The 22343-nt window shown below is 32.6% G+C and overlaps 1 protein-coding gene across 1 annotated transcript in view; it reads right to left on the reverse strand.

Moving 5' to 3' along the window:
• Window positions 1–22343, reverse strand: part of LOC143911858 (apoptosis-resistant E3 ubiquitin protein ligase 1) — a 57984-nt gene that overhangs the window by 11744 nt on the left and 23897 nt on the right. The gene's annotated exons all lie outside the window — the stretch shown is intronic.

Genomic DNA, 22343 nt, shown 5'->3' on the forward strand with positions numbered 1-22343 from the left:
CAAAGTCAAATGATTAATTTTTCACGATGTATAAGCAACGAACGTGTGGAATGTGTACACACGAGTAGGGACTTGGGGAAAGAGCAGATGCGCATTTGTTTCGAACCAGAAATTCTCAAAATTTTACCAATATTTTATTTATTTACATACATATATACCAAGAAGACCTAACGGGTAAACCCCAAGGCGCCTTTCTGGCCTTTGTATTAACAAACATCGATAAACAATTTATAGACTAATTTTACAGACAATCATAGAGACATATATGGATAAATTCAGGATGCTGTAAACTTGAATTTTGCCAGAAATAGTTGCCAATTTTTTGGAACCGTGAAATCAGATAAATTGAAAAACTCTGATGGGAAATGATTGACCTTGGAGTTATATATCCAAGGTCTGGCCAGCAGCACAGACAGGGATTGAACCCGTGACTACACAATTGAAAGATGTTTTATGATGTAAATTGATTTATGCTGCTGGTTCAATTTTAAATACTTAAATTATTATAAATACGATTGATTTTCTTTTTCTTTCGATTTTTGAGAAATAGCTATTAGGGTATGTATGTATACCCATTAGGGTAATTCCAAATAACAATGCACGTAACAAATAACAAAAAAAGCCTGCAAAACAGTCTTTCTACGAAGTTAACAATAGGAAAATAATTGTGCCTTGATTAGTATCCGTAGTCTAGTAATAATAAAGTATTACTTTGATTAATATCCGTAGTCCAGTAATAATAAAATATATAATATATTTCTTCACAAAACAATGGAATCAAAATATTTACAAACATCAATCAGACAGAGAACTGGAGTCTTTTAGAGCTGAATCAAATAATGAAAAATAAACAAAACTGGTACATTTTGAGATTCTGTAACACATAATTTTAGAATTGTATACCCAACGTGAGATTTAGTTTCGAATATTAAAGTATATGTATGTACATAGATATTTTTGTTTTTATTTGGGAAATTTATTATTTCCTGATTTTTCTGAACACATACGATTAAAATAATTTGTAAATTAATTTAATACGTATTCGTTAGAAAAAAATTACCTTTGAATTTTCAAAAGCGTTTATTTTCCGTAACGCGTTGGGTACCATTAAAAATAAATAAATAAATTTTGGTTACATATCAATTTATTTTAAAAATTGCTATTATTTTAATTACTAACAATTTTATACGTTAGCAGATCTTACTAAAATTGTTCAAATTGGAGTCGGTACATTTGTAACCGACTCCACAGTACTGGAATATACGATTCAACGTGTTCGTAACTTTTTGCTTACATTAAGATTTAGCCAGCAGTATGGCTTAATGGTAGCGTGTATGTTTAGCACCAAGTGATCAGTGGGTTCGATCTACCATACTGCTGTATTTATGGGTATTTGTGACTCCAAATCGATCGTTTCTTATTAGAATTTGCCAATTTTATCTGATCATTATTGAAACGGTTCCTCAAAATTCCCAAAAAATCATCTTTCCCGTTGTCACAAATTTTCTGTATTTATTGTGTATAATTTGTAAAAATTATGTTCAAAATCTAAATCCATAGATGTCTCAATGGATTTATTCTGTAATTAATTAATTGATTAATTGTTATTTCGTGTTCTTCAGCTTCTGGAAATACAGTGATTTATATAATAATGAAATGCTGCATTGTTTGTAATTAATTGTCCAGGAAGGCGCATTGGGGTCTTCCTTTCAAGCCTTCCTGGTATATATCTATGTAAAATAAAATCTTCATATGAATAATTTCATCCAATATAAATATGTAAAAAAATATTTCATAGTTCTATTTCGTCAAATGTACATAATTACAGAAAGAAAGATATCTTTCGAAGAAAAAGAATCCATCGTGAGTTTTACACCACAACTTATTTGCGCAAAATCTACTACATACACGCAAGCAAAAAATGATAAGTTTTAGCGTTGCAACGTTTTGTGACGCTGACGTCACCAACAAAGCAAATTACTTAGAAATATATATTTAAAAGAAACTTTTCACTGCCAAACATTTCAGAATTAAAAATATACTTTTAACGAACTGGTTTATAAGGAAATTAAACGTCGGGATGACGACCATTTGAGTAAATAGCACACCATTTTGATCTTTCGTACGATTTCGTATATAAAAAAGAGAACCATTTTCATTTGAATATTGGAAAGATCGACATTTGAGGACGTTTGAGGCTCTCGTCGCATACATCAATTGATCGAATAAAATATTTGTATGTTTTACAGGGTATAATATTACAGGAGCGTGACCAATTGGCTCGAGACTCCGATTCTCGACGGACTGAATAACGACTGTGGCCAACATTAAATTGAGCATTGCGGTAGTGCCTAGTGCACATTACATATACGTGCCTACGCGTATATAATATTAAATTAATTACGCGAATTTAAAAGCTAAGTACGATCGTTAAAAGCGTTCGTACATAATTGAGGTGGGTTGTGGGTGCTCGGTTTGGCCTACTAGCCTAGTGGAATATGCCCATCTACATATTGTACACAGTGTAAAATGTTCTCGGTAAAAAATTCGCATAAATTGCAGGGTACTTTCGGGCAAATTTGACGAAAGAATTTTCACACTTGACCGAGTTGGTAAATAGTTGGACTTTTTTGTCGCTTTTCAACAAACTGCTATGCACACTTTGTAGCACGCGTCTCTGGTTTGTTACTGGCTGAAAGCACGCGATCGCGTTCCTTTCCTTATCCATTATGCATGGACGGCGAGCAACGTGTCGGATTGATTAATCCATTTCTTGGGATTATGTAAGTTTTCCTCCAAACCACACACACAAAAAAGGTGGATTTATCGTGCGAAACGAGCAACACGGCGTTTTCGAGCCCTTCATGTTTTCAAGGGATTTTTTTTAGATGGAAGATGTGACGGGCTTACGGATCAGGTAGAGGTAGATGAGTGTGGAAAATTTGAAACGTTTTTCTTGTGAAAATGTAATAAAGGATGTCGTGGTGAAAATTTGTGCGTTGAATTTCCAACGAGATGCCCCGACTACCGAGACGCTTAGGATAAAATCCGGTCAGGAAAATGTTCAATTTCCTCCAACAAATGCAAAAATAAAATTGTTTATTTTTCAGAAATACTTTTTAACATAATTTAAAGTGTGATCCTGAAATCTTATAGCAATACAATTACAAATATAATGAGTCAAAAAGTTGAAGTTGATAGTTTTAAGTCGAAAATACACACAAGAAATTGATTTATCTACATATGTACATATTATATGAGCCGTTATATTTTATTTTGATTTTTAAATGGTTTTTATTATTACGAAATTATGTTCACAATACATCTATTTTCATAGCTACTGGTCTACTGATCTTTTTCTATTTTACAATTTAATTTAATTTGGTTAGTAATCATAGTATTATATATGTAATTCTTATGTTAATGTACAGCATAATAGGAAAAAGAGCGCAAAAACCTATTTACAATTCTTATAAATGCTCATAATACATCTAATTCATAATATTAATTAAAGAGTCTCTAAATTCGATGACCTAAAGCAGATTGTGTTTAGGTAATCTGTGTTAGCCGTTATATTTGAAATTGGCGTAAGTCCACTTTCCGAGAAATATCTCGGAAAATATTAAATATAATTTTATGCGTTTAACAATATTTAAAAATAATGGTGTCCTATAATAGGTTTATTCTGCTTTTTCAAGATTATGGACATATCCAATCAAACAATTTGTGAATTAAGTCAAACTGAAATAGTGTTTTTGGAACTGAAAATTGGGCTTCCGCCACTTTCAAATATATCTGGTCATATATTGATATATTTGGGGCTTTTTTTGATAAAAAAAAGTGCCGGAACTCACTTATTGTCAAGATTTTTATTAGAAAAGATTATATTCAAACTATACATAAAATATTCGTTTGAAACATAAAAAAATCCCGAGAAAAAAGGTGCCGGAACGCCGTTCCACCGCGTTACGTTGGAAAAAAGCCCTGGATATATACATCAATTGAATTGTTCAAAGCAAGTACTCTAAAGGTCTGAGAAAAAGCATTCGAAGAGTCACCGACCAAGTTGCTTGAAAGTTGCCCGGCTTTAACACACTATCTGGTATCATAGATGCATGTTTTTATCTTCAACTTGGCATACTTTTAAGACCGACTGATCAGTTTAATTAAGTGCTTTGAAGTGCTCAATGACAGTTCGAATCCTGTCGTATCGCGGCATGTCGCTTATTATGTGTACATACGATACATTTAGCTTTTCCAGACTCTTTGACCATCTGAATTGAACTGAAATAGTATAATAGAGAAATGGAATAGACTTTTTCCAGTTGTAATGTCCAGTAGACGAGTAACCCGTGTCAAAAGTGAAAGTAATGTTTGTCAAGTTTGTATGTACTACAAGAAGAAGAAGATAAAACGACAAAATAAAAGTAATCCAGTACAATCCGTAGTAAGGTCGTGTTAAGAACACATCGAATATACCTCCATAAAGTATAGGTAGTATGACAAAGGATAAGAGCTTTTACATTCTCTACACATGAAAGAACGCGATGAAACGTGAAAGCATTTCTCAAGTAATAATTCACGAGCAACGACATAAAAAAATGGCATTTTCAGATGGAAAGACAATAAAAGTAGTAATTCGAGACATGTAAGATATGTATGTGCACGATATTCTCACAGAGCGAGGTCGGAAAAACCTACGCGTACAAACAAACGGATATAGAAATTAATACGGGGGCAAATAAGAAAATATTCTGAAGATAGATTAATAACGGAGATTACTTTATCAAAACAACTCACACGAAAACGAGATATTGCCTACGTACACATATGTACATACATACATTTATATTAATTATAAAAATCATTATCAAATATGACATTTCAGAATATGTGATTTCGAGGACATTTCAAACTTCGAGGGGGAATTTTTGACATAAAGGTCAATGTGACTTTTGGCATCCATTTTGGCGTGAAAAGTCGACATTCACTTGGCAAGACGTCACTTTGCATAAATCTAGCAATTTTCGCGGCAAAGTTTCTTTTGTCTTTGCAAAGTTGTATGAAAAAAATCTTCAACGCAATTTACTCAAATTAAACGAAAGCGCTTTTTTCGGCGTCATCTGCCGCCTAACTTTTTAATAAAGGATAAATTTTTACACACGGTAGGGCATTTTCCATTTTTATTGCGAACCCAAACTCTTTCACTACAGAATAATCGCAACATATGCGTATCGATCGGCTTACAGGATTTAGGCGCCAGGACGTAAATTACTAACGTTAATGGTTCCCATGTGCATTAATACCCGTTAAAATAAATGTTTTAATAAAATGTACATACAACCTTATACAAAATGTTATTTAGGAATTTGAACAAAGTGATGAAATTCAAATTAGGTAAGCAGAGAACGTATATGTATAAGTATGTATGTATGTGAGTGAAACGACGCGATACGATGCAGCATGACAATAAAGGCACAAACATATAGAGCTGAACGTGTTATAGAAATTCAAAAATGAAGGCGGATTTGGGAGCCGACCGATGTGCACATATTAGGGTTTCTGATTTCCCGGACTTTTTCAATTCCCGGGACACGGGACGGAGCCCGGGATCGTTCCCGGGATTCCCGGGATCCCGGGACATATGTAAAAAAAACTTTTTTTCAATTTAATATATTTTTTATTAATAAAAAAATATTTATTTATTTACAAAACAATATATAATACATCTATTAGCTTGAAAAAATGTAATTATAGAAGTGAACTTATTTTAAGTAGCTTCTTAAGAATACTAAAATATTCAAATGAGAATCCGAAAGTCTAATTCTAGATTTGGTACAAAAATTTCCAGCAATGGAAAAATCTCTTTCAGCTTCGGTCGCAGTTGGTTTTATTGTTAAAAGGGACGAAAACAATTTTTACTAACCTCTTATTATTTTAAATTATCGGTTTTTTCTCCTGACAGCATGTATATTTAAATTTCTTTTTTAAAGTCGAGGTTATTTTTATTTACGTTATTTTGTATATTTTCGTCTTTGATAACTGCTTATCTAATTCTTCATACATCGTCAAACACAATTGTTTCATCTTTATCCGAATCTAAAAGAGTTTCTGCCATTGTGGAATCGACAATACAAGAAGGATATACTCGCTTCATAATAGTTTCACCGTAGGATATACATACATTCGCTTTTATACAACATTTAAAGAATGTTTTGTTCGGTATATAATCAGAATTATTTAAAATTTGTGTTAAAAAAATCAGTTTTAGGTTTCTTCTTTCTTCGAATTTAATTTTTGAGAATATTTTACGATTCTTTGTGTATTTGATTTATTATTTCCCTTCGTGCAGTCGTGAAAATGTTGTATGTTTTCAAATTTTTTTTAAATCCAATTCCCGGGATTAAAGATAAGAATTCCCGGGACACGGGACAACAAAAATTCCGTGAATTCCCGGGAATGTCTGTCCCGGGTCGACCCGGGTCAGAAACCCTAGCACATATCCGAGTCAGTCAGAGTTCATACGTCAGTCAGTCAGAGTGACCATACGTCCCGTTTTGGCTGGGATAGTCTTGCTTTTTACGTGATTTGCGTTCCTCCCGTCGTTTTCGTAAAATTGTTTGATTTGGTCCGTTTTTTGCGTCCACGGATGCACAGGAGAATTTTATTATACATATATTTCCATATTTTTCGTTGTTTTTCCAAATCAATTTATTTATTAATATACATTGGGAAGGCTGCAAAGCCGATATACCCACGGGGTTTGACTTATATAAATGAAAAAATAAAAACAAAAACATTCTTAACAATAATAAGAAAGAAGAAAAAAAGTAAACATGAAAAATACGAAATAAGAGAAAATACCAAAAGAAGAAAATAAAATATATGGAATGATAATATAATAACTGAAAGAAAACAAAATTATAAATTTAAAATTAAAAAAATACATCTAGTTTGTTTTTGAAAATATTGAGGTTTTCAGAATTTACTACATTGTTGGGAAGACTAAAGTTCTAAACTGTAACCACTCTGTTTGATAAGAAGGAATCCAAAGGAAGGAAGAAGGAATGCCAAAAACAACTATTATTATATAAATATACATTGTCATGCAATATATTGATTATAAAGTAACATTTAAATATTTTGTTACATGTTTCTGAAAAACTATTGTTTATTAGAGAACTGTGAAATACAACATTATTACATTTTCTTCTTGTAAAAATTATATTTCTTAACAAAAGAAGAATTGAAAATGAAAGAAATCAAAATTTTCAGTTGCACATAATTATTGCAATTACAATAAACCGAGAATATCTTTTTGGAAAATTTCTAGTTATTTTATTTGTTAATTTTGCTCGTTTCAGAAAAAAATCAGCCTGCGGCGCATGAATTTCGGATTTTATATTATTTTTTTAAATATTGTTTCAATTTTCCTTGTACACAAGAATTTCATATAGTGAAAAAAAAATGTAATTCCTTGTAAATATTAATGGACATTTCTATTATATGAGGGGGACAATTTTTTGTGGAGCGTCCCGTTTTGAGTCCTGGAAAACATGGTCACGCTAGTTGCAGTGCACATGCAAATATAAGATTGACGTCTCACTTTTTTTTATTTTTTTTTTATTTTACATATATACCAGGAAGGCCTTACAGGTAAATCCTACTTACTATTAATCACTCTCATCATCCGGTCAACACGGTCGTAAAATATCAAGCAAAACTACGCATCAATCTCTGTGTGTTTATCCCCTAAGCAAAGAGCTGTCGACTGTATACGAGTATGTACATACATATGTATGTATGTAATAACTCGATGGCAATTCGTGGCTTGAGATTACTGCGTAGCTCAGAATTTTATTTGAATGCTACATTTCAACTTCAGATCGATTAATAATTAAATATCAATAATTCCAAAGTTCATATTTGAATAATTCAACCGGAAGAAGCCAATGGCACATTTCAAACCAAGGTGAAAACTTAAATTTTTAATATCCGTTCTATACGTAAGGGAAAACATTTAGCTATCGATTTTCGCAAAAAGGCCATTAGTAAAGTGATCGAAAGACGGATTTAATATACACACATGATATTATATATTGGGTTATACGACGTGTGTGGGTGCAGTGTTCACAATCTAGCGAGATTAAACGGGGGCTTGTGTCGGTAATGGGGGGCGATAATGGAAAACCGATGAGGGAAAGCCGTCGAGAAATTCCTGTAATGGTTGTATGATTATCTCGGAAGAAGGCCAGCACGAGGAGATGCCATCAATTATGACGAGGGTGCCGAGGGGGGGGGGGGAGTTAACACAGGCGAGAATAATGATGAGCCAGGGGTGGAAAATTATGACGAAAATTCGCGAAGAAAATGCTGTGAAAATATTTGATTTGAAGCGAGAACAAATTCAAGTATACGTAGCCTGGTGTGGGATGGCCAAGTTACAGGAATTCGTATTATTCTAAATTTTGATTAATTAGTATCATATCCCGAATTGTCCATTTCATAAATACAGGCCTTACTTTATATAAGTATAATATGTAACGAAGTTTAATTTATTTGTCAAAATACCAACTGAATCACAAAATTTTTGTTTGACAGAATATATGTTGTAGTGTCTCTAGTTACGATACATTTCGTAGCCAGAGATACTACGACAGACTTATCTGCCGAAAATTTTCAAAATTGTTGCTCAACTCAATACTCTTGTAAATATAATATACATATATTAAACGAGCTAATATTTTAAATGTTACAGTTCAAGTATATATTTCGTTCGTTCATGAACATAATAGTTTGTTTATACACGAACCAATCTGGCAGATATGTATAATGTGCACAAGATAATACCTCGACAAACTATTAGGAATAAGTTTAAGAATTCTCAATCGTTCATCCTATTCTATATGTATGTATACTTATATCGGGTTGCAATATTTTAAAAATGACCAGAAATATGAATTATACCAACGTTGTAATGTGGTTTCCAAAGGATTTCCCTTATAGATACTTGGCGTTTTGACATCTCAAAAGTTTTGACAGCTAAAAGTTTCATGCAGTCTATTTGAAAATAGCTTTAGGCTGTTGGCACTTAAACTGAATCTAATAGTTCATGTATGAACAAACTAGTATGTTTATGAGTGAACACTTGGACTGTACATAACATATACATTTGTACACAATTGTATATATGTATGTATGTTGTCCACTTTGTGAACATATACATCTGCAAATCATTTTTCATCGAAAACTAGACTAACGATTTGCCGAATCTCATTCCCTTATATTGGTCTGGCCTGAGCAGAATTTCGCTAAATTGCATGTATGTGAGTAAGATGCAAAATGAAAGCTATGTCCACATCAACACAATAGTCTTGTCAGTCTTAATACTATGAAACTCATTCTACATTGTGCATTTATGTATATTGCAAACAAATCATCCTTTCTGTAATCACCTCTTTCCCGAGCAAAACGAGGTCTTGATATATAAATAATACATTGTTTCAGCAATACATCAAAAAGAAAGCTTCTTTTGTCCGAGTATACACATAAATACATTTTTAATTCAGGTCGACCCCATCTATCAATCCATGTTGGAAAACAACTGTCAGAGACATTCTGTATCGACACAGCAAACGAAGAGGGAAATATGTACGTATGTATAGAGTCGAACACGCGTGGGAGAAAATGACGTAGAAGGAAATGCAGAAGAAATATAGCTCGAATTTGCAACGCAAAATTAGAGTCACGATCAATGCTGTCGAGAGACCGAAATTTACCATTAATTTGTGCCGCCCACTTTCTCATTTCTTGCGTGGAAAACGAAACGGTGGCGTGCAATCGAAAGCTTCAAAAACAGTACGGAAAATGATTAATAAAGCTTAGATAATATCAGATAAAAAAAATACCGATTAAAAGGTCACGCTTTCGTCTCTCAACATACGTATCCTTGAGGCTTTCGATCGATGCCCGGTGAAAAAAAGGTTCGAAACCCCTGTTAATCGTAATGTGCGAGCGCGTGTTGAGCTTTGACACCGTTAATTAGATTAAACGAGCGCACTCCATTTATTTGGCCATCACTAATTTTCCCTTTAATATATGGACGACTTTTTTTTTCGGGGTCCTAATTATATTATTTCAATTAAGTTTATTGCGTGTTAAAAGTGTCATGGGCAATTAATTAAAGTGATGCGTGAAAATATGCTGAAATATATATATTTCGTACATGCAAACGTTAAGAGTCAGGTGCAATGAATTTTTATCATTTGCAGAAAAAAAACATATTATGTAAGTGTATGTACATATGTATATGTTGAACCTGTATTTCTCAATGACATTATACTTTCAAATAGTATGTAGAAGTATACTTTTGCCAACATTGAAAACATGCTGTCAACTTTGATGCTAGATCATAACAGCACCAATTGGAAGAAAGGACTGAGGACTATCTAATTTATGGAATATAGGGCATTTTATTCAGGAGTCAATCGGTTTCTATGTGAAGCTGAATTGGATAAACTAAAATTTTGCCTTCTGATGTATTTTAACAGTTTATACACTGAAGATATCGAAAACCTAAAGTAAAAATGTTGGAGTTAGAAGAAGAAGACAACATTAATAGTAGTATCAGAATAAATGTTAAGTATTCGGAATATGAATTAACTTAAACGCTAGTGAAATTGTACTTTCACTGCTGGAATTAAATCACGGTTACCTATACATATATGAATGAAATTTCCTATTTCATTTAAGAATATTTGGTATATAATTTGGTTTGGGTTAAAATTCATACATATGTATGTAGATACATATGTATATATGTATGTATGTATGTATGTGATTGAAGTTTGGTTTTTATATGTTCATCAATTCACTTTGATAGATGCAATCATATGAAAGCGATTATAAAAAGTCATTGCGTGTACTGTTCTCACCAATATTTATAAATTGAAGATATAATTAAGTAAGACAACTAAATATTCTTGTCAGTTATTAATGGGTAGTTTTTAAATCAAACGGTCAGTATATAGCTGTATACATATGTAGAATATGTACGAATTCGGTCAATTTATTTATGATTTTGATCTTTGTTTAGAATTATCAAAATGTCTATTCTGTAAAATTAGATAATCATTTAAGCAGTTAAACCTTTCTTTTTATAATATACTAGTGGTTTTACCCGGCTTCGCTCGGTATTTGTAATATAAACCGCTTAAGCATGGAAAATCTAATAGTAAACATTTGATTAAATTAATTTGAATAGTTTTATTTTATTTAAATTTATTTGATTATTCATTTGTTTTTTTATTAAATTGAATGTCATGGATTTTACAAACCAAACAAACAAAAATACGTACAAAGTGTTTGTTTACCAATTTTTATTGTTTTTAAACATAATAAATTTTTACGATTTCATATTATGTAATGTGTTTTAAAAGTACGCACTAATATGAAATAATAATTAAAATACCCAAACTCCTACAAAATTTGTGTTAAAAAATTTCACAATAAGTAGGGAGAGCGATGGTAACACTGACGATGTGAGGATGATCGTAGTGTTATTATATTCTGCAAATGCTAACAGGAGGGGAATTTTCAGAGTTGAGAGAGTGACGATTTTAACAAAGGTCAAATTCTTTCTCGAAACTAAACTAAATTTAATGGAGCGTGTGTTAAGCTTACAAGAATGATTAAATCAGTAAGTTGGAACAATTAATAAGTTAATAAACATTGCAATTCTGTGAGAATTTCGCGGAAAACGTTCATGGTGGTAGTGCGCGTATAAATGACGAAATGACACATTCAGTGTCGTCAGAATGAAAAATGTCATTTAAAATGCTCTCAGACATTCTAAAAAGTCCTATTACTCCTATTAGGTTCTGAAAATATCCTAGAATCATCTAAAAAGCTAATAAACTATCTAGAGATGTTTGATAACCAAGAAAAAAGAAAATTCTCGGCGAATAATGTTTTGGAGAATATTCTCGTTCTCCGAGAATATTCTCGACTTACAACACTATACATACATGCAATATGTATGTACATATGTATATATGTATTTGTATGAAAGCCAAAATGATTATAAAATATTCGATGCAAATTGACTTTCATGAGTTTAATGATATTAAGGAATGCATTCTGTTGAAATAAATATGCATTAGTATTATAAAGTATTTTGAGACTGTATTATGTAAAACGAGTAGTAAAATAATTTAACACATTCATTTACTAAATTTGAGTTTGTTAAATTAACGGTAAAACGAATAATTTGCTAGCATTCAATTTATTATTCAAATAGCCGCAATGTTTAATAAGCTAATTGTTTGGCGCAGAGAAAATTGTGCATTTCAGTTATGTAACAAAATGATACGTACCCTAAGCAATATCAAATATACAATTGCTTTTCAAGTGAAAACAATAACATGAAAACAGTTGCAGTGTTTTATTTTTTTATAGGAGGTGCCTTAGAAAACGAACAGAGATGCCGGTCGTGCTGCGAGAAGGCAACACATGAATTTTTCATGAATTCTTTCAATGTAATTTCGAATACACGGAAAGCGAATATGTTCGAGGAAAATTCCATCTAAGTATACAACGAACGAGAGAAGCAGATTGTATAAACGTAGCGTAGAGATCAGGTAGATAGTATGTACATACGTACATACATACGTATACCTAATTGTAATATTGTTGAGCCGTTTCCTCGATTCGGAAAACCTTTCGCATTTAGAGCAAGCAAAGTTTCATGTCTGAGCTTTCCAGTGTGCATAAAGTGAAATTTATAAGGAACGATATATGGCCTTTATCGCACACTATAAACTTCAAGTTTGCTACAATAAAAAATAACAATGAAAATTTTCTCAACGCAGCCAGATTGAAATCTGATATTGTACATTTAAATGCGTAGTATCAAAATTTTCTTTTTATAGATGAACCGGTTTAGTTATAATTTCGGGTGAGTACTTACATATATACCGCAAAAACTTAATATTATACTTATTTTATTCGTTGGAGCTAAAGTTTCGCTTTTAATGTCGCTCAAACACGCACAACATTTCGTTACAGAATAAACAGATAAAAATTAAATATTTTTTTGTAATGGGATTTTTTGTTATCAAAATTATATAATTTTGATTCAATAATACATATTATTAATAATATGATACATGAAAGTAATTCTATAAAATGGATCCAAGCCACAAGATCAATTTATTATTTAGGATGCAAAACAATAAAACTTAATTATAGTATAGCATTTTAACGGTTTTTTATTTCTTTGAGACTACATAATTCTCAAACTAATCTCAGGATAAGAGTGGCATACTTTCTTCATCGAGACTATGCACATATGTATGTATATACATACATATTTAATCAATTTACTTCTATCTGCAGTGATTATTCACCTCTATTCACAAATATAATACCTACATATACATATAATGCTCATACAAATATAATATGATTATCTTTAAATGTATAATCTAATGACCAGTCACCTTAATTTCTTGTTTTAATTATACATGTGTATAATATTTATATGCTTATAACAAGTAGTTATACAATATAAATAATATATTACACCATAATTCACACTCGTACTTAAATATGCGTTTCGATTGTATGTACATATGTACGTAACATAATACATTTATGGATATGAATCAATTATAACAAACGAAACGAGAGTTTCTCACGCATATATATGTATGTATAATACTTCATAGGTATGTATATTTTATAAATATCGTGTAATCGGATAGAAGTTTGCGAAAAAATTTGAAAGAATGGAGATGCTATAAAATTTTTACTTGACATTATATACATAGTACAATATACCCAAGTGAATTGCAGACACGTAAGCAATAGAATATGCGAAAGTTTAAAAATAACCTGAAAAAGATAAACGAGTAAAAGGTTACGTTCAGGTTTGTATAAAAAAAAAAATATATATAAAAAAATAAAAAAGTAGAATTTTCCACCCTTAGCGACAAAATCGCATATTGAAATATATTTCGCTGTATACTTTTTTAAGGAAAATATGGTAAGCTTACAGAGATTTCGTCGTGGAAAATTATTCAAAATTTAATGGAATCTAGAGAAAAACAACATAAAAAGCATTTCTCTCTAGCGAAATATATTTTCAATGATATTATTTTTAGTAATATTAACTTTGCAGATAAACTGTAAAAGAAAAATTGTGTAGCATTAAAAACTGATTGTGACCAAAAGGAAAACAAAACATAATAAAAATATTTTTTTCCACCAGTCGGCGTGGTTGTTTGTATATCATATTGCATAGCACGAATCCGCACAACAAATGTGTGTCCGTTAAAATAATTGTGTGAAGATGTCGGGATGATGCTGATTACTTCCGAGGGATATCAATTACGGTTAAGCTCATGACCTCAATGCATATTATGTCGGGAAAAATGATTTTTTTGAACGCAAAATGAAAGTGAATCAGCGAATATTTATGTACTGGGTAAAAAAAAACGCGAGAACAACAATGAATAGATCGCTTTGGACTGTCGTTAGCAGACAAGGGAGAATGCTGAAAGTAAAAAAGGGAGAAAGGTCTTTAGCGGTGATTTATGAAACGATTCTATATGAAAAATTTCCCTATTTATAAATGTCGTCGCCTTTGAATAAGAAACGTAAAAAAGGGAAACAGTAATATGAAAGCGAATCGAGTATTGCGAGCTTTTGAAGATAGCTCGCGACAGGGAAAGCTTCAGCGCGTCAGAACCGGAGCGGTAATTATGCGCGAAAATTTCATATTTTTTCCACGGCGATTTCTTGCAAAGTCGTCGAGAAGTTGTGAAAGCTCGACTTTTTCAGTTTGGTCGAGGAAAAAAAATAGCACATAAGGGTGGACGAGAACGCGAAGTTACTCGACCGGAAAAAGAGATAACGCCTTTCACAGCAGTCGGACATAAATCTCCTCTGCAAACTTTCATCGTCAAACATAATCTAATTTTTGTACAGCAAAAGCACTCTGGCGCATACATTCAATTCCCGGTGAGCTTTCGGAGATTTTGCAAATTAGATCTGGCTGGATCCGAACGTGGGAATCTCGTCGGAATTGGATTATGTCAATTTGAAATGCGCCCGGGGAATAGGCCTGGTTAGAGGATGCTGCAAGACACTGCAGAATAATGCACCGTGCAACGCCAATTCGACAGTGATCACGAATATCATGCAATATTCAGTACTATTGGATATTACATTACATACATACATAGATACAATACAAAATTTATATTGAATCGGTTAATACAACGTTCGGTGAACGAGGCAAATTTAGTTGAAAATGCGATTAGAGAGATACATTTGCATCGACTTTTAAGATAGTATATGTACATATATGTTTGTAAAGAGGTTATTTTTAATTATTAGATATACATACATATGTATTAATGTATCTATAAAATATCTATAAAGGTTAACTAAGAGTGTCGTCGTACTCAGTTTTTGTGGGGATTGCCAAAATACCGGAAATTTCGATAACGGTATTACCGAAAGGAAAAAAAAATCAACATATACAAATATCAAATAAGAGTAAAAAAAGAACATAAATCTAAAAACAAAGAAAACCGAAAAGAAATATAAATAGCTCAAAATAGACGAAAAAAAAAACAAAACAAGAGGAAACATAAAAAAGAAGATCGAAATAATATAAGCTTATTTTTGATTCATAGAAATTTGTGATTTTTTCATAGAAATTTGTGATTTGTGAATTTGTGATTACGAAAGGAGCCAACCATCAGCTGGGGACTACTTGTGAATACTGATTAGATAGTAGAAAGACATTATAATTTTTTTTATGAATTTACGAATTTGACAAAAAATCCATACTATCGGTATTTTTTTTACATATGTATAATACCGATATCACTAAGGTTAATTTTCGCTCCGATATTGGTATTGCAATCCCTATACACAAGAAACCAATTTACTTTGGGCAAAGAAAGTTTTTAGACTTTTAGCTCCTTATTATGGTAAACCTAGAATTTACAAATTTTCAGGATTTTAAAGTAAGAAACTCGATTATATAATTTAATTTATTTACCAAAATCATTGCTTCACTAGGAAACATATTCATACATATTTAAGATAAAATAATGCATATAAGTTTTTTGACATATAAAAAAAGGTTGGCTCCTACAGAGCTGTAATATATTACAAATTAGCTGACCCGTACACATTTTATAAACACGTTAATTGGATTAAGGAGAATTCATATTCTACGGAAACGAATTCCAAATCGATTTAGGTTCTGAAGCAAATCACTTCCGATAGATATCTACTCAAACCGAAGTAGCCAGAAAGGTCACATCCTCAAAACACATTCTATATATGTATGTATTTAGGTTGCGAAAGTTTTTTGCAATTTTGGATATTGAATCCGAATACGAACCGTCACACAGTAAAGATGAATGATAGAGTAGAGAGGAAACCTCCACGAACTAAAGTAGTCAGTGACAGAATGTGGTCTCGTATACATACATACATACATTTGTAATATTGTATGTAATTTCATACGAAGAAATCACGAGAAACCGCGTCCGAGAGATCAGGTCTTTATGACGTATTGCGCAATGAAGATATGGCGAATGTGTCACATTGGTGAAAGCGTAGAGCCAAAAACGGTAAACTTGAACCCTATTCAAAGCTTTTTGGCAAAGTTCCTGTTGCGATACGGACGCAACCACCCCACTTGTGCAAGTCGGGGGATGGGGGAGTTGGAACGACACTGATTCCAATATTTCACAGACAATGCTGCGAGGGTCGTTTCGGATAAAACAGCCAATGTTACGTTAGAATGTTACAGAGAACGTTAGGGTTACTCGGAATCAGTAAAATCGTACACATACATATTCTAATTAAGTAATGATTTTAGTGAAAAATATATACATATATATATTGTACGTACGTTGTATTCATATAATAAAAGGTATGTGGCAAATGTAAGTACATAGTAGTTGCTCGTTTAAACTTTTGAATATGTATAAAGGTACTTTTGGGACTATTGAGGATAACTTTTAATGTTCTACTATTTAGAGGAATCAAGGGACAAAACTTTTTTGATTATTCGTTGAAACTTTCCTGCTCGACTTCGGCATGTTTTCCTTTTATCTGCGGGTCGATTCAATCAAAGTTAAGGCAATTTATACATATATTGGAAACAACTGGTGATTTGTTTTAATAAATTCGTTTAATTTATATAGGACGAGTTGGTAATTGATTTCAAGTGCCTTTGTTCGGCAATTTTGTCGAGAATTTCTAGTTACTTGAAAGATGAATAAATTATAAACAAGCTTACAGGGCTGATTTGCTTGAAGTCGACACTGAAATCCTTATGCAAGTGATAGATGCAGGTGAATTGACGTATCTAATTTGAGCAGGTAAATAATTTTAAGTACTATAAAGTATTTTGAGTACTATAAATAATTTTAAGATTTAAAAAAAATATTTAATCCAGCTGGATTTCTTTTACGTTAAATTATGAATTTCATAAAAGGAAAACCTTGCTTAAGCCCAATAAAATATGAGGGTTTGTATTGAATATATGAACATACAGATGTGTGACATTTTCGGGTACGTTTATATGGAGCGCAGATTACAAAATTTCATTTAAAAAGCCTCAACGACAACAACAACAGTAAAATAGAAGGAGGAGGAGGACGGGTGGTGCCTATGGGAAAATTTAAGAGCCTTGACCCGATTTAAGGAATAATCTCAGCTTTTGACTGTTATGTGGGGGTGGATCGATCCTGTCTCATCAGGTGAGGGCAGGTAGCTTAGCGGTCGCTTCGTAATGCACATACAAATGAGGACATTTCGGCGACAACAACCTGCTACAAAGATAAGGGGTGTCGTAAATTCGCATTCGGAGCGAACAATATCTTATATTATACACCCCAGATCTATAAATCGGCATTTTTATAATTATATTTTATTCATTTACAAGATCAAATTCTTAATAACTTTTTTTTCGTTATAAGCAAAATCGGAGCGAACTCAAATGTAAATCTAAAAAAGGAAACAAAATCGGATATGTAAAAACAAGCCAAATACAAAACAAGATTGCAAAATAAACTATACTCTTTCTATATGAATATGTAAATCTGAAATAATCATTGAAAAATCGCTAGTCGAGATGAGGGAGAGCTGGTGGAATAAATTTGGACGTGTTTTTTTCTTTAGACGTGAAATATGAAAATGAATTCGGCTCGAAGTGAGAAACTGAAATTGAAGTTTCAGACAAAGAAAAAATATATTTTGTTCGGGAGTGACTTAAAATAAGGTTTTCGCAAGTTATTGCCTCGAACGTCCAACGTGAAATATTTGACTTAAGAAAAGTACAAATGACAGAGGGAGAAAAGATTTTCTGCGACGTGTCACATTGTGGGTCAGCGTTTTTCAAACTTTATGTAGCAAAACCCACCCTTCTTTACAACCTCTATCTAACACACTCACCATCCTTGTCATGACGTAGTAAGATATTATTATTAATTTGATTTTAATTCCAATGTCTATTTTCTGAGTACTATTGGAGAATGTATGAAAAATATAGTATTGTAACGTTACATAGAGAGACGCCCCGTAGACCGGTGACGTCATGGTGACGCCGACCAATGGTGGAGTCGGGCGTTGCGGCCAATGGCTGCACCCGACTCCTTGACCAATGACTATACATGTTTACGTGTCATAACGTGTATGCGCTGAGCGCTGAATATTTATAAGTATGGTGCGCTCTCGAACGGTGGCATTCGGATCCTGACCTCCACCGGACGAGCAGCAATAAAGACTTGGAACCTGCCTGCGTGTTTTCTTGTACCTCGACCTGACTCCACTTACCTTTGAATACTCTTCAGTATAATATCTTTATCTGCAAAAGAAAGTCTCACTTTTTTACCGAATGACGCATACATACTCTCGAGAATGCAAGTCACAAATTTGGAAGAAAATATACAAAAACACGATATATGTACATACATAAATTCTGCATATAAAATCAACATGTAAAAGTCTAAATTACATTCCCACCAACCCAATACATGTCTAAGTGGTTATTTACTTCGAAAAACGTTGTTGTAGGTAGCTCTTGGAAAAGGTACGTAATTTGTTTATTCGATATTTTTCTTTCCTCGACACCATTGTTAAAAGTTGTGCCGCTACAGCATAGTACTAGAAGCACGTGTCGCCAATCTAACGTATCATCCGAGAGCTATAAATTTTATGGGTCGTATACTGATCGTGTATTCAGTACCTACGTCGCCGATTCCGTCAACATTGTGTGAGTTTGCTTTTGAACCCCCCCCCCCAACCCTCCCCCACCCTTCCAGATCCGTTTTTACTTCTGTATAAATATATACAGAAGCACAAAGGCGAGCCTTTGTTGCCCTTCGTTAAAGGGGTTCGCATTAAAGGAAGTCGAACATTTCCAATATTTCTAAAACTTTGTCTGCCGGCCATTGTTCCAATCAATTTGTTCCGATTAACTAATCGCTATAATTTTGATAAAAGACAAAAGGGACGTTAAAACGGTGCTCGAGAAGAGGAAAAGGAAACGACGATGGCATGACGAAGCCTTTTAGATGTCGCAGAAATGGGTGTCTTAATCAAAATTGATGGAAATTTCGGAGGAAATTCTCGATTTCAATGGAGAATTTCAGCCGACTTTTTTCATCATAATAAATATGAAAAGTGAAGGGGAAATTTGTTCAAAGGACCTTAAAAGGTATTCGTTTTCATTACATTACTTCAATGCTGGTATTACAACACTCGGGAACATACATACATACATACAGTACAATAAAACTAATCAGCAGAAATTTCATGACGAATTAATTGAAGAAAGTCAAGAGATTGATTAAAAGTTTATAAGACATTTATAGCGAGTACATCGCCACTGTGGAGATTGGACAGATATACATACATATGTATCTATGTAAGTAGCAAATATGTATACTCACATATGTAAATACGCTACTATACATACAAGGTAGGGATTGTAATTTACCGTCAAATTTCATAAACCGGTAAATGTTAAATGATTTTTCCTACTACCGATTTACCGGTACATGAAAAAAAAGTTTTTTTTTCATGGATTAGATAACTTTTGATAACTATGTGATTACTTTTCCTAAAAACGATAACTTAGATTGAATCGTAAACATGTAATTAAAAATAAATCTCAGGCGAATGATGTTATATAAATGCATTAAATTAAATTCGTAATAATAAAAAATTTAATTTTTTATTTTTAACCAATCATATTTATTTATAACTAATCATATTTATTTATTTCTGATCAGTGATCGATTTTGAGTTCAAATCAGTCAAAATCTCGAGTTCGAATTTTCGCATGATCACAAAACTTCATCTATTGTTACTGCGTACATTGTAGATAAAGTAAAAATTTATTAATTTAGGAGGACGTATTTTTCTTGCATTCGGCATGCAAATTTCCGCGGTGCAAATTGGCGAATTAGCAATAGTGAGTACCATTTAAAAGTGAATGATTGCATGCCAGAAATGGCCTTGTTTCGTTCCGCTATTATTTACGCCAGTGCAGTGCAGTGGCGTCCGGCAGGCTTATCGCCACATTTTGTAGGTCAACAGTTGGCGTATCGAAATTGCAAGCTTACAAAAGCTCTATTTTTTCCCTTGAAAACAGGAAAGCTTGCGTGGGAGGAGAATTTAGAATAAGATTAAACAGATAAACAAGCCCTTAGAAAAACATATCTCACATTGATAATGCATGCTACATAAAAAGATGGAGCCAATTATGATGACTAAAGCTATAACAAAGCCTCGCTATATACATATTTACATACGTGTATTATTTAAAGAACGCAAGATATCTTGATTTTAATTTTAATACGTAATTAGTTTCGACCTTCGAAACATTGTCGTTAATTTGGTACGTGCCACACGAGCGATCCAGTATAAGTCCCTATGATAACATTATCGCTCCGCTAATGAAGTTACCTTTGGAAAAAAAAACAGCCGAGTAAGCTCGGAAAAGCTTTCGAGCCAAAGTTTATATTGGATTAAAAGCATTTCGAGGCTTGCAAAGCAAAAGTTTTTTTTGGTAGGTATTGTACAAATTCGTACTGGAATATTTTATTAAATATACGCGATACTGTGAAAGATTAAGTAGACGATAATGCTATCTCCCCTAAAATTGGCTGCACAGCGAAAATTTCAATTAAGAGAGTTAAGTAATACGCTCCAAGTGACGCAATAGCAAGTTTTGGGTTGCTTGATTTTATTTTTTATTTTTCAGCGTGTGATGTATTCAATTACTCGATGTGACATCGATTTTCAGAATAAATAATCAACTTCGAAAATAAAACTACACGATTGCAGGTTTTCGATGGAATCGGCGACGGGTAGGGTGAAAAAATAATATATTATCGGTGCGGGGCACAAAGACGTTAAAGGGCAAAGAAAGACGAGGAAAATAATGGTGCAGAGACAGTTTAAATGACATCAGACACGCAAAGTCTTCAGGTGGAATTAAAAATATTTGGCGTGGCCAACACGCAAGTTTCTCCATCTGTTTGCTTTGTGAATATCAAGAGCTTTTGCCGAAATAATAAATATTCATTTTAATTTGAGTACATCCATAAGTATAGCAAGACAAAGATCTATAATATAATACTATTATAAATCTAGAAAAGCGGAAAACGTAAACATTTCCCTTCCCTCAATGCGTGTACAGTTGATTTGTACGAGGAAAATGGTGCCAGAAACTGCTTAGACCTTTAAAACACATTAATATTTAATTTCTCTCCCATTCCTTCATCTTAGGATTTCAACGTCTCTTTTTGGAGAGCCTGTTTTATACTGCCTTTCAAACATTAACCTGTAGTATTTCTTCAATAAATTTCACAAAATGATTCTTCTGGGTCACCCAAATGACTTTTTCTTCGATTTTTTTTATATGTTATTAATCTTTTTTTATTCATCCGCATGTGATCTAGAAGTTAAATGGGGTGGAGGAGTGTGTAAGAATCATCACCAAATGGTTATATATTCTTGTAAAACTAAATAAAATTGTAAATATACTTATTAATGTTTATTTATACAAGTATAACTCAAGCCGGTAACTCCGCATAAGCTTCAAATGGAAAAATATTCTTTAGTATCTAATATATAATTCCTAAAGAGACTTTGTATGTTAGTATGTAATAAAATATGTACTGTTGGTTGGGAACTGTTGGGAAAGTTTCTATGACGACGTTTCAATTTTATTTTTTCGATTCAAATAAATTTGATAAAAAAACAAATGAATATTTACTATTAGATTCGCCATGTTTAAGCTGTTT

Source organism: Arctopsyche grandis, chromosome 5, assembly GCF_051622035.1.
Source record: "Arctopsyche grandis isolate Sample6627 chromosome 5, ASM5162203v2, whole genome shotgun sequence".
Taxonomy (NCBI): Eukaryota; Metazoa; Arthropoda; class Insecta; order Trichoptera; family Hydropsychidae; genus Arctopsyche; species Arctopsyche grandis.